Genomic DNA, 12,362 nt, shown 5'->3' with positions numbered 1-12,362 from the left:
TACCCGTCATGTATGGATTGAACTCGTCCAGAGTAGCCAAGTGCTTTGTGAAAGAACCAAATAGGAAAATAGCGACCTTTCTCCTAAAACTCAGCAGAAAGTACCGTAGAGTACTGGTGGGTGTAATCACAGAGCACATTGACTGTGGGGAGTCGTGGACAGCCCGATATGTCTATCCTGTCTTGAGAATGACGACACTGCATGGCAGGCGTTTTCCAGAATCAGACTTAGGATATTGGGTTACGAAATACTAAGTATGGATAAAGTTCATACTCTTCCTCTTCCGGATCTCTTAAGATTCATCAAAGAACCCAAGAGATTTGTGGAAGACTGAGCTCAAACTAAGTTTTCCGTCATGTGGGTGGTAATATTTTATCTCTCCTATCTCTCAATTTGTTCCCCTGAAATCTATCCGGTTGTAGTACAATGGTTTTCTGACTGAGTGCTTGGACTTGTCCAACCCCCCACAAATCTAATCTAATCTAATCTAGCTGCAGTGCCCCAGAGTTGTATGCCATAGGTCCATATGGGTTTTAATATGGCTGAGTAGAGTAAGAGCTTGCTTTTGAGAGAAACATGAGAAATTCGATTAAGTAAACAGCAGAGATTTCGGAGTTTGATTCAAAGTGCCTTACGTTTAGTGAAAATATGTACTTCCCATGTAAGCTGTGGAATGAAAATACTAATTTCGCCCGAACAGATGTGAAGTGAGACCAATCGGTTTCGAAATTCAAAATTTATACTATGGCTCAATATAAAAGAAATACAGCCGAACCAAGCTGTACAAGATACAAAGAACAGCGTGCATCTTAACTACAGGAGCGCTTAGCACCAGTCCTACTGAAGCCGTCAATGTACTAACCCAACACTCGCTACTTGCAGTGTGGTGAGACTCAGAGACATAGGAAGCTGGATAACAAGGTCGTACGGTCACAGTAAGATCCTCCTACAAGGACGCTCGCTGCTCAAGAACAAATCAGACTACACAGTCCCCGACTTTAGCTTCAAGAAAAACTTTACGGTACGTTTTCCACAGAGAACCGAATGGGACAAATGGAAGGTGATTGGAAGATACGAGTATGATATTGAAATCTACACTGACGGTTCTAAGATGAACTGTGGTGTGGTAGCTGACTTCCATTCGGAGCCACTCAACCTATCTCAGTCAGTTCGATTTCCTGACGGTTCAATTCGATTTCCAGCGTGTTCCTGTCTGAACTATTAGCGATCAGAGAAGCATGTACGGACGAATCACCTGTTAGGAAGCTCTCGACCAAACATTTAACGCATCACTGCGACCTTTACAGGTTATTTGAATGTAGGGAATCATGCAGCCAGACTCAGCATCCCCTTAAATCCCATCTGCAGAAGCTATCAAGCGGAAGGGGTGAAGTTTCCACTACTTCTGTGAATGTCCGGGGCTAGCTAGAACAATACTTCGCTCGTTCGGTAAGGTTTTCTTACAGCAAATGAATGAGATCTCAGACATCGAGATAAAGAATTTGCTGCTATACTTGTATCTCACAAAATGGATCTGAGTTAGAAATAAATAAGAAACTTTAAAATCTCAAGCTGTGGTTTTTACATTATGCCATTGTCGTCATGTGCAAGTACAGTGATTATTTATTACATTTCGAAGAGGTGGCCCAAAATTACCGCATTAATATCCAATTGTACCCATAGCAACTAGTTCCGGAATACTCTTTTTAAAAATTAATCGCCAACTTTTTAGCAGGATATGTTTGTATGCATGTTACTCTATGTTGTTTGTTTTTCACCCTTTCGGTTATTTGCTGATGTCATCGGCAAGTCCCATTTTTCGTGTTTTTCTTCTTCAAAGAATGACCTAATCCCACCTCGACCAGAACACATCCGGTGAGGAGCATCCTGCCGCCCACACAAGTGTTCAACCCTTCAACTAGAATGTAAACATAGAGGATTTCAATTGTGCTGAAGCGGCGTGTGTTTTTTTTTTCGAACAGCCCCTTGAAGGCTGCTACATTCTCGCACGAGCAGTTGCACTTTATGCACACACACACACACACACATATATATATATATATACATACATATATATATACATATATATATACATACATACACTACAAAACTCTTACTTTCGTCCGCAAATATGCAGGACATGTGAAAGTACTCGAATTTATTTCAGTTTGCTTAAGCGTGCGTGCGTGTGTGTTTGTGTGTATCTGCGAACATAAACCATTTAAATTCCCTTGTACAAATACAAAACAGTTCGGTTTCAAAACGATAATTCCATACACTCATACATATGCACGCGTGATGGTGTGTTTTGCAAGTTGTTGTTGTCGAATTCTATGCTGAATGTGGCATAGGAAAGTGGCATGCAATAAAAATTGTTTACAAAACATTCGACTCTTCACAAAACAACTACAAATACTTTGGCATAATAGGTAATGTATACTTGTGCGTGTATGTGATTTCATTGCTTAGATTATTTTCTTCTTATTTGATTTTATTTTTGTTTTTTACTTCTTGTGGTTTGTTGTTACTAGAAATCCTTAACGGAAGCACCTTTTGTAATTTTTGATGTAATAAGCAGGATGTGCTCAGTCTCTCACACATACACATATAAATATATGACTACACATACATACATATTGCTTGAATTTGTATTACATGCATATCCTGTCCAGTCCAGGCGAATCTACAGCTTAGCAGACAACAAACGAGCACCCGTTTATTAATGCAGCGCTCCAGTGTCTATGCACCCATGCATATATATAAGTATGCATGTGCATGTATGTGTAAATGCACACATTCATATAAGCACGCTTCACACTAACTCATACACACACAAATGTATATGTTTATAAGCCAAGTAATCCAGTGTGTCCAGCTCAGGAATTGCATTATTTATTTAGGCCTCAGCCCACCTACGTACGTTGGCACACACACACCCACACGTGTAAGTGCTTTCAGATTTTATTGCATTTATACAGTTATTGCATATTTTTATGCTTGATTGTTGTTGGTTTTATGCATTTCTGGTTTGTGGTCGGTCAGATTCTTAATCTATCCTTACTTTTGCTGGCAAATGTTGACAATAATAAAACATAAATGGTTTCCAGTTTATATTTATGTGTATAGGTATGTTTGTATGTATGTAGTTTAATGCAAATATTTGCAAAGTTAGTTGATTTGAAGTACATTCTGATTTTTTTTTATTTTTAAAACTCTGTCAATTTCTTCGCAATAAAAAATGTAATTGATTTTAACCGAATTATTCCACTTAGGTAACCAATTCTGGCGATAAGTGGCCGATCGCTTGCTTCAATCGGGTTAGTTGTTGATATTAGGGGCTCGCATAGAGAGTAGCTCAAAGTAAATGATTCCCTTTGTTGAGGATATGAGCTACGTACCTGTTTGATGTACTTAGATTAACCCTCCGTTGGACACCTCTCTTAAAACCTTCGGTTGGTCAGACGAATCTGGACTTTTTTCGTTCTGTTCGAGACTTCTTTTACGAAGGTTATACCCATAAATTCATAGAAAATTAAGTTTTAGCAAGCCACCTGAACATCAAGTCGTTAGTTATAATAGAAATATGTGAAATTCACGTCCAAATCGAAAAAGCCTGTCTGGTCTCTCACCACCCTACCCACCACTCACCCCAGGTAGGCTTGTAACTGGCAGTCAAACGGGCAACGACAATCTCTCTCGCGCGCTTATCGTCACCAGTATTATTATTATTAGCAGGCCATTACGCACTGCGACGAGAGCTGATCTATTGTGAAAGGCCTATTTTGTAACCCTAGACTTTTAGGCTTTTTACAAATTTTAGCACAATTTTGGGCTTGTTATTCCAAAGATTGCACGGAGACACTACGATACCACCAAGGTGATGAAGTCTCTGTCTGCCCAACGCAGGACATTCACAAAGCACATGTTCTGAGCTTTCTAGGTCCATTTCGCAAAAGCGGCAGACATTGGTCTCAGATAGACCAATATTATTTAGATGATACCTCAGGCTGCAGTGACCTGTAAGGTATCCTGTTAAAAGACGCAGATCTACTCTGCTTAGTGAGAGAAGCTTGTCAGATATTCCTTTGTTGGGGCTTAGGAATAGTTTGGCTTGACGCTGACCGGCACAGTTTAGCCAGTGTGCAGCAAATTTTCTTTCTTCCCATTTCCTAAGGAATTCATTAATGTGGCCTTTTGTGAGTCCACAGAAAGGCTCAAGACCAGTAAGTTGCATATTTGGTCCTTGTTTTGCAAGGTCATCAGCCATTTCATTTCCCTCATGTCCCGGAATCCAGCCTAGTGTTACTGTGTTGAGGTTTCCTAACGTGTTGAGAAGGTTTAGGCAATCATTTACCAATTTAGAGGTGATCGTTGTTGATAGAAGGACTTTTAGAGTCGCTTGGCTATCTGAAAGTATGTAGATGTGAGTACCTCTCATTTTCCTGCTAAGGCATTCTCTCGCACATATTTTAGTGGCATGGAATATTGTTGGGTAGAGTCCCATCGGAATCGATTTTTTGAATTTAGGCCCATTGATTTCTGCCCCTGTTGTACCATTTTCCAATTTGGACCCGCCATAGCCGAGAGCCAGGTTTGAAAGTGATAGGATTAGCTCTCCAGTCTGTGCATTCATTAATTATAACTTGGAAGTTCCTGAAGAGTATTGGTTTGGGTGATAATACATCATCCCTATGAAGAATGGGACTATGTAGGAAGTCTTATAAGATCTTTAAATGTCCTTTCATATCGCCACTTTTAAGTTCTGATATAATTTTTAATCTTAAGGCACTCGAGCGAGCTTCCCTTTCAATCACGATTGGGAGCGGTGGTATGTTCAGGAGCACACCCAGTGCATCTGTGGGATATGTTTTCATAGCCCCTGTAATACCGACACATATCAGGCGATGCAGTTTGTTTAATTCGTTTACTGTTTTTCTTTGCTTGACCTTGGGCCACCATGCTAAGGATGCATAAGTGACTATGGGTTGGATGGTATTGATCTGGACAACGGTTATTTTCAACAAGACGGCGCTACGTACCCAACAAGCAACGAAACCATTGATCTTTTACGGGAAAAGTTTCCGGACTGTGTTATCTCTCGAAGAGGTGATCACAATTGGCCACCGAGATCTTGTGATTTAACACCTTGTGACTTTTTTCTTTGGGGCCACGTGAAAGAGAGTGTCTACGTCAACAGCCCAGGACCGATTCAAGACCTCAAAGATGGAATTCGTGAGGCTATTGAGGGCATAGGGTAGCCACTTTGCAATTCGGTTGTGGGAAATTTCATGAAAATGATATTGTCCTTTAAGCGTGGTCGTGGTGGTTATTTGCCTGGTGTTACTTTCTACTATCAACGCCATACCTTCCTTCTTATAATGAAATAAACACCTGATCTTTTGTATTAAAAAATAGCATTTTTCTTTGAATAACAAAATAACACCTCTGTTTGGAAAACCCTATACTTTAATAAAATACAATGCAACATTTCCGATAAAATACTTTTAAATAAAATCATTGAACGAATATTAATCACCCTTTAAGTTCCTCCAAAGACCCACCGAAACCTTCTTGGCCTTGAATTCGTACTTGACGATAGTTTGAGGTGACTCATTCGGATTTAAAAAAAAAGTGTTAGCAGCTGTTGCTCTCGTATCTTATCCGATTTTGCATGACCTACTATTATTCGCTTCAAAAATATGTCGACTTCTTTCCATTTGCAGCAATTCGTATCGCACTTCTGCTCGAGATCGATCTAATTCAAATGGATTCCAGACAGATTTTTAACAGCACTTCAGTTCTTATTTTGTTGTAAAGGTGGTATAAATCATGGAAAGACGAAGTATGGGAGTTGCTTTTCAGCTCAACGCACTAAAACCCAGCCTTGCTCCGTTTCCCTTTGTCGCTGGAACTAACCTTTTGCTTGTCTATGGAAATTTGCGGATACTCTTCGCACAACTCAACTTTGTGATGATTTTATTTGCTACATTGCAAACCGCGGATAAGTTTTCATTTTGACTCAAACATAATATCGCTAGCCGAATTCGCAAGTTAATCCTTTCTGCTTCAAACTGGGGACGGAAAAAAAAAAAATTCAGTGTGAGTGTACCGAAGTTACAGTGTGGGTCGTCCTCATGTCCGAATTTATGTAAATAAAACTGAAAACAACCGTATCCTATCAATGTTTGGATAGGGTGGAATTCCACATCCCCATGTCGTCTGTCTAGCCAACTTCGTACAAAAAGAATCAATCGCGGGGTTCAACATCCGTTCGGTGAAGTGCTCCACCGACACTGCCATTTCTGCCATTTCTGCCAACAGCTGCCGTTCATAGCTTAACGACTCACCTTACTTTTTGAAGATGCAGCCGCCTCCCTCGCCAAAATGTATATCGGGCAAAACTCAGATATCGTGCAGGCATGCAAAATGCTTAGGGAACGTGGGGGCGAGGGAGATATTATCATTTTCTCCGATAGCCAAGCCGCGATCAAAGCTCTGACGGCGCCATGGTATAGAACCAAACTAGTCAACTCCTGTAAGGAGGAGATCTAATCTCTTGGGTCGGCAGGAAACACTTCTCTGATCTGGGTTCCAGGACATAGGAGCTTAGAGTGAAATTAAATTGTTGACGAGCTTGCCAGGAAAGTGACTGAATTGGTCTCAGAGATCTCCTACCCGATCACCGCCATCCCCCTGATAGTTAAAGAGGAATTGCAAAACTTATTTCACTGGAAAGCACAGAAAAAATGGAGCTCCATTTCTTTATGTGATATTTCGAAAGCCTTTTGGCCCCAATAGAATAGAAGCAGGACTCAGAAAGTCTTGGGAGTTCCACGCCATTCAATTTTCAAACTGCTAGCTGTGTTTATCAGTCATTGTACGCGGCACACACGCGGAAGAGCTAGGTTTACCATTTAACCCCCATTGCAGAAGCTGTGGGTACTTTCAGAGGAGGAGACTCTGTAAATATTCGGGTTTGGCAGCTAGACGACTACGGTCACTGGGTGCTTATTTCCTCGACGATCTGGTGCAGGGCGCCAACCTAAATCCCAACAATCTTCTCCATTTCATAAACAAAACTGTTTGGCTGTAGATATCTGCCCATTAGAAGTTTCAAAATGGTATGAAAGAGCTTTAGTGCTACTTGTGGAGTGCCAGAGTGGTACTTCAACCATTTCACCTAACTACCTACCTAAAGCCCAGATATTACATTCGCTGCTTCTTCTGGCGTATTTCGAAACGCACTACATATTTTTATAGCGCAAAAATGGTATAAGCATCCATTTTGAATGCGTGTGAGGTTTTATTCAGCGCATTAGACCCGAAAAGTGCACTTTTGGGAAAAAGATTTGTTACCACGCGTGCGTACATCGGCCTACGTTGTTGTCTGAGTTTGTCTCGAGTTCACCATGAGCCGAGATAGCGTCATACTACTCTCTCGTCTTTTTCAACTGAATACTCAATATGTGGCTTAAATGTTAGTCCAGCATTGAAAATAGTGCCCAGATATTTGAGGGCAGGAAACCACTGCTTTGCTATTGTATCCTTTGTTGTATTGGCTCCATGAACAGCATCAAATTTGTTGACTCCTTTTCACTTTGAACGCAGCGGTGCTATAGAATGAAGTTTTCTCTTTTTAGAATACTGTAACACACAGGCGGCCGAATGGGTTGGTAAGTGGTTATTATTTGGCAGTGCATAGGTTCAAATCTCCATAAATGAAACAGCCAAGTGTATTAATGCCATGAAAAATCACCTCATAAAAACCGTTTGCCGTTCGGAGTCGACAACAAGAAGACGCACGCCACAAATACAGGGTTTGATTGAAAAGTAATGAGCCTTATTTTTTTTAAGCAGTTTTATTAAACCTTTTGGCTTATTTTTTAAACTCATCCGCTGGGCTGTAGGGAGGGTGGGGAACCCCCATCTCGGCCAATGCAGAGGTGCAGAGGAAGGCGGTGGCGCCGGCGCATTGTCGTGATGAAGGGTCCAATTGTTGACGAGATCGGGCCGAACCCGGTCGACGCGGTTTTTCAGCCGAAGGAGCACTTCTTTGTAAAATGCCGCGTTTATAGTGCTTCCTGGAGGTACACGCTCCTTGTGGACGATGCCTCGAGAGTCGAAAAAGATGATCAGCACTGCAAAGTCCTAACACTTTTCTAAAACAGCTTTCACGCGCGGAACGATGTTGGCTGCACCGCTGTTGCCAGCGAACTGGGACTGGTTTCTAGTGGAAGGGGAAGGTCCAACGATCATTTTCCCACCAGCGAATTTGGTTGATCGCTTGGCAGACGCTTCGCGCGGGAAGGCTCATTACGTTTCAATCAAACCCTGTACGAGGAGGAGCTCGACCAAATACCTAATAGAGGTGTACGCGCCAATTACTTATTGTCATTGTATTTTAAAAATTTCAATTTTTTACCACTTTTGTCTGAAGTTACTAAACTTATATTAGTGATTCCTTCTAGCACTCAGCCACTAATAAATTTCAATGCATTCAGATTCCACTTCCCGTGTTTTTTTCAGCTGGTATATTAATTTGGCGGCCTCGATAGTCCCACGTAAAGCACGGTTTTCGCACGTTTACAAATTTATCTACTTTCCCTGTGTCTAGAAAACCAAAACAAGTTTAAAGAAAAAAAATCTGATTCCTCAAACCCAAAAACTTATCCTTACTCCCGCACAATAGTCAGGTGTTGTTCCTAAGCAACGACAGGTGGGCATTTCCATCTCACAAATATATTACAGAAACCAATGCAAGACTAAATCTTGTCGAGTCCCTATGCTCCTGAGAGGAGTGAACAAGCAAAAAAATATTAATTTTGAACAGCTGCAGATTTAGCTACTCAATATCTCAATTTTAAACACCAGCTCTCCTTAGTTCGTCCAATGATTCTCAGCATATGGGGCAATTTAGCGTTCAACACTCAAAAAATGTAAAATGAAATTAAAAAATTCTCCCCCTGATGGCGTTGCGTGTCAACAAGATATGGCCAAAAGGGATGCCGTCAAAATGTGTTGCACAGAAATAAAGCCATACATAAATGTTCATAAATATATATGTACATACACATATATGGATAGCAACGGCCATGCCCCCAAAGTTACATATGTGAAGCAAATGTTACTGAAGGGAGTTTCGTTTGCTTGGAGTTTGTGGCACCACTTCAAGCGATGTGTGCGTGGTGTATGTATAAGAAGGACTTCCTTTGAAAAATTTATAGAAATAAAACTAGAAAGAAAAAGACACAATAACATAAGTACATAATGATAAATTTAAATAAGAGTTGCGTACAATACTCAGCCAACCCTTTGGCGGCTGGAAGGCTGCGCGTCGCTTAGTCAAAATGAAATTTCCTACGGACTCCAAGGCAAATTTCTAAAGCAGCAGCAGTCACAAGCTGCGGTATTGCTATGACACTGCAAAACTAGATTTGGACTTGTACGTACGACCAAAACCGAGCAAGCATACATTTAGGCGCACCAAAGTGACCCTTAATGTGCGCACAGGCGCTCAACTCTTTATGTCAAAATAAAACTTTCTCCAATGCCACTTGAATTTAAAGCTTTCTAAAGATGGCAGGAAATGGCTGCAACTCTTTAAATGCTGGATGTATGTGTGCGAGTAAATTGGCGCTTCATCAGCTTATATCTATCTAAAAGGAAGATGACCGAGTGGTAGTGCTAACGCTTGCCCCCTTAACGTTAATGTTAGCCATATATCTTGCTTAGCAAACAACAAAAGCAACAACAAAAATTACTTTATGGCGCATCTTTGGCGCCTTTTTGGTTGTCAACTGCTTTTTTCTATTGAATTTTTCTATTCCTAAAAACTCAATCTGCGGCTACTTCACGCCAAGGCGTCCTTTCGCCACCGCTTTCACCACTTTTTATGTCTTTATGCTTTCTTACAATTCAATCTCCCATTTAAATAGCTCAAGTTCAAGTGTGTGTTGTGACATTTTTCACATTTTGCATAAATATAAATGAAATATGTTGGTTGTTCGTTGTTCTGAACTTTTATGCCAACTTTCGACATAAACATATCCTTACATCCTTTTAGTGGCAATCCTTTATGCTTAGCGGGTAATGTCCATGCATTCACATGTGAGGCCACGTTTGCATATCCTTTACTCCTTTTATGTTATTTATTTCGTGTTTTTTTTTCAATTTCATTTTTGAAGTTTTATAGCTTCGCATAGTGGACATTTCCGGCTACAGTAGACTTGTCCGCCCTGCAGTAAGGCAAGCACTCGTACACCTATGTGTGTATGTGTGCACAGGGTAAGCCTTCGCATGCCTACTAACTTACTGCAGTAAGGATTTTTCGGGAGAAAAAGTACTCCCAACCGCACGTACATATGTATGTTTCCGTCTGAGGCTTGTTTACAAATGTTATTTGAAATTATTTGAAAAACGAAAAGTTGGTTATTGGCGGCATTTGCAGCCCTTTGTTATGTCTAGAGAAACTTTGTTAAAGCTAAAGTTTGACCTCCAAAAATATATAAGCCTATTTGTGTTAATACCACAAATTTCTGGAAGAATGGGTTGCCTTATGGATTTAAGGTTTTAAAGCTAATTTTTTGTATCGCTTTCAGCTGGCGGACAGCCCTTTCTGTCCAAACTGCCCGAATACTGACGAAAACGCTGAACACGTCATGTTTTATTGCAACCGCTTCAGAGAGGAACGAGCTGTCCTGGAACAAGCCCTGGGCCATCAATAGAGGCGTGATAGTCATGCAAATGCATGTTGCATGCATATTTTGTATGTTTCGTCCATAAAAGCATATTTCGATTTAACATGCATGTTTGCATATTTTTTGAGTAATTTTAAGAAATGTAAATCATTCTTCTAACCAAAACATAGAGCAAAACAATTCGCAGCTAAACTTTCGTTTCAAGAAGATCTATAACATTTTATGCGCCCATCTGTTTCAAAATTTTTTTATTTGCTTTCTCCAATGAGGCAACAAATTTGTTTATAAAAATGGGGCTCGAAAATTTCCACGAAATGAGTTTGGCGCAATTATTGGTTAATATGATTTCTGAAGAGAGCAGAACGACAAGTGCTATGCGTCACTTGTTAGTATGAAATGCATAGTAAAAGTAGTAAGTTCCCTCATATTCTTCTCAGTTATTGCATGGTATTTGAAGTAATCGGTTGATTGAAAATTGGGTTAAGATGCCAACAGATAGAAAAGAAACGCCGGGTAAATTTATTGTGCGTGTGAAAAACCAATTTCCCAATGTTTTTCGGTCGGACAAATCAGTTTTATTTTGTTCACATTGCAATTGTTTGGTTTCTGCAAAAAAAATATTTCGATTCAAACAGCACATTGATTCAGTGAAATACAAGGATGCCCGAGAAAGAAAAAAACAGAATTCTGAACGTGAAATGAGATAATTGTTAATATCAAATCATCAACATAAACATGGGTCAAATCTTTCGGAATTCAATATGGATTTATGTAAAACTTAGTCGTAGCCAACATTCCATTAAATAAAGTGAATCATCCGAGTGTAGTACAATTCATAGAAAAATACGCTTCACAATCAGTTCCAGATCAAAGTACACTACGTCGTAATTATGTGCCACATTTGTATGAAAAATCGATCGAAAAATTGCGTTTAAAAGCTGATGGAAAACATATTTGGGTTACTCTGGATGAAACAACGAATATTGAAAAAAAATCATTTGCGAACTTTGTTTTTGGCGGAAAATCTTATTTATTGTACGTTAAAGAATTAGACAAATGCAACGCCAATACGATCGCAACATTTTTTACTGAATCATTGTTACTTTTATGGCCTAAAGGTATGTAAGTCTTTACCTAAACATCTTTTTTTTGCGTTTCTTTTGTATTGAAGGAATTCAATATGAAAATGTTATGCTCGTTACTACCGATGCTGTTGCATATATAATTTCGGCAATGAAGACTCTTCAAGTTTTATTCCCAAAAATGCTACACGTTTCATGCTTTGCCCATGGATGGCATCGATTGGTAGAATTTATTCGTTAAGAGTTCTATGAAGTAAATTTGTTAATATCAAATGTAAAGGCTACCTTCGTCAAAGTACGTATGGCTATTTTTATCTAAAGTTCAAATTCTTATATTGAAAAAACCATTAAATTCCTTCACAGTCAGCAGCTCGACGACAGCTGTTTAAGCAAGCAAATCCGAACATTCCACTGCCACCCGAACCAATTGTCACTAGATGGGGAACTTGGCTACAAGCATGTGATTACTATGCTGACAAGTTTGACGCTGTAAAATCAGTTGTTGATTATTTGAATGATTCAGATTCGGAATGTATTCGAGAAGCAAAAAAAGCGTTTAGAGTGTCGAGTATTCGACAAGATT

This window comes from Anastrepha obliqua, chromosome 4 (assembly GCF_027943255.1).
Source record: "Anastrepha obliqua isolate idAnaObli1 chromosome 4, idAnaObli1_1.0, whole genome shotgun sequence".
Lineage (NCBI taxonomy): Eukaryota > Metazoa > Arthropoda > Insecta > Diptera > Tephritidae > Anastrepha > Anastrepha obliqua.
This window is presented reverse-complemented; position numbering follows the sequence as displayed.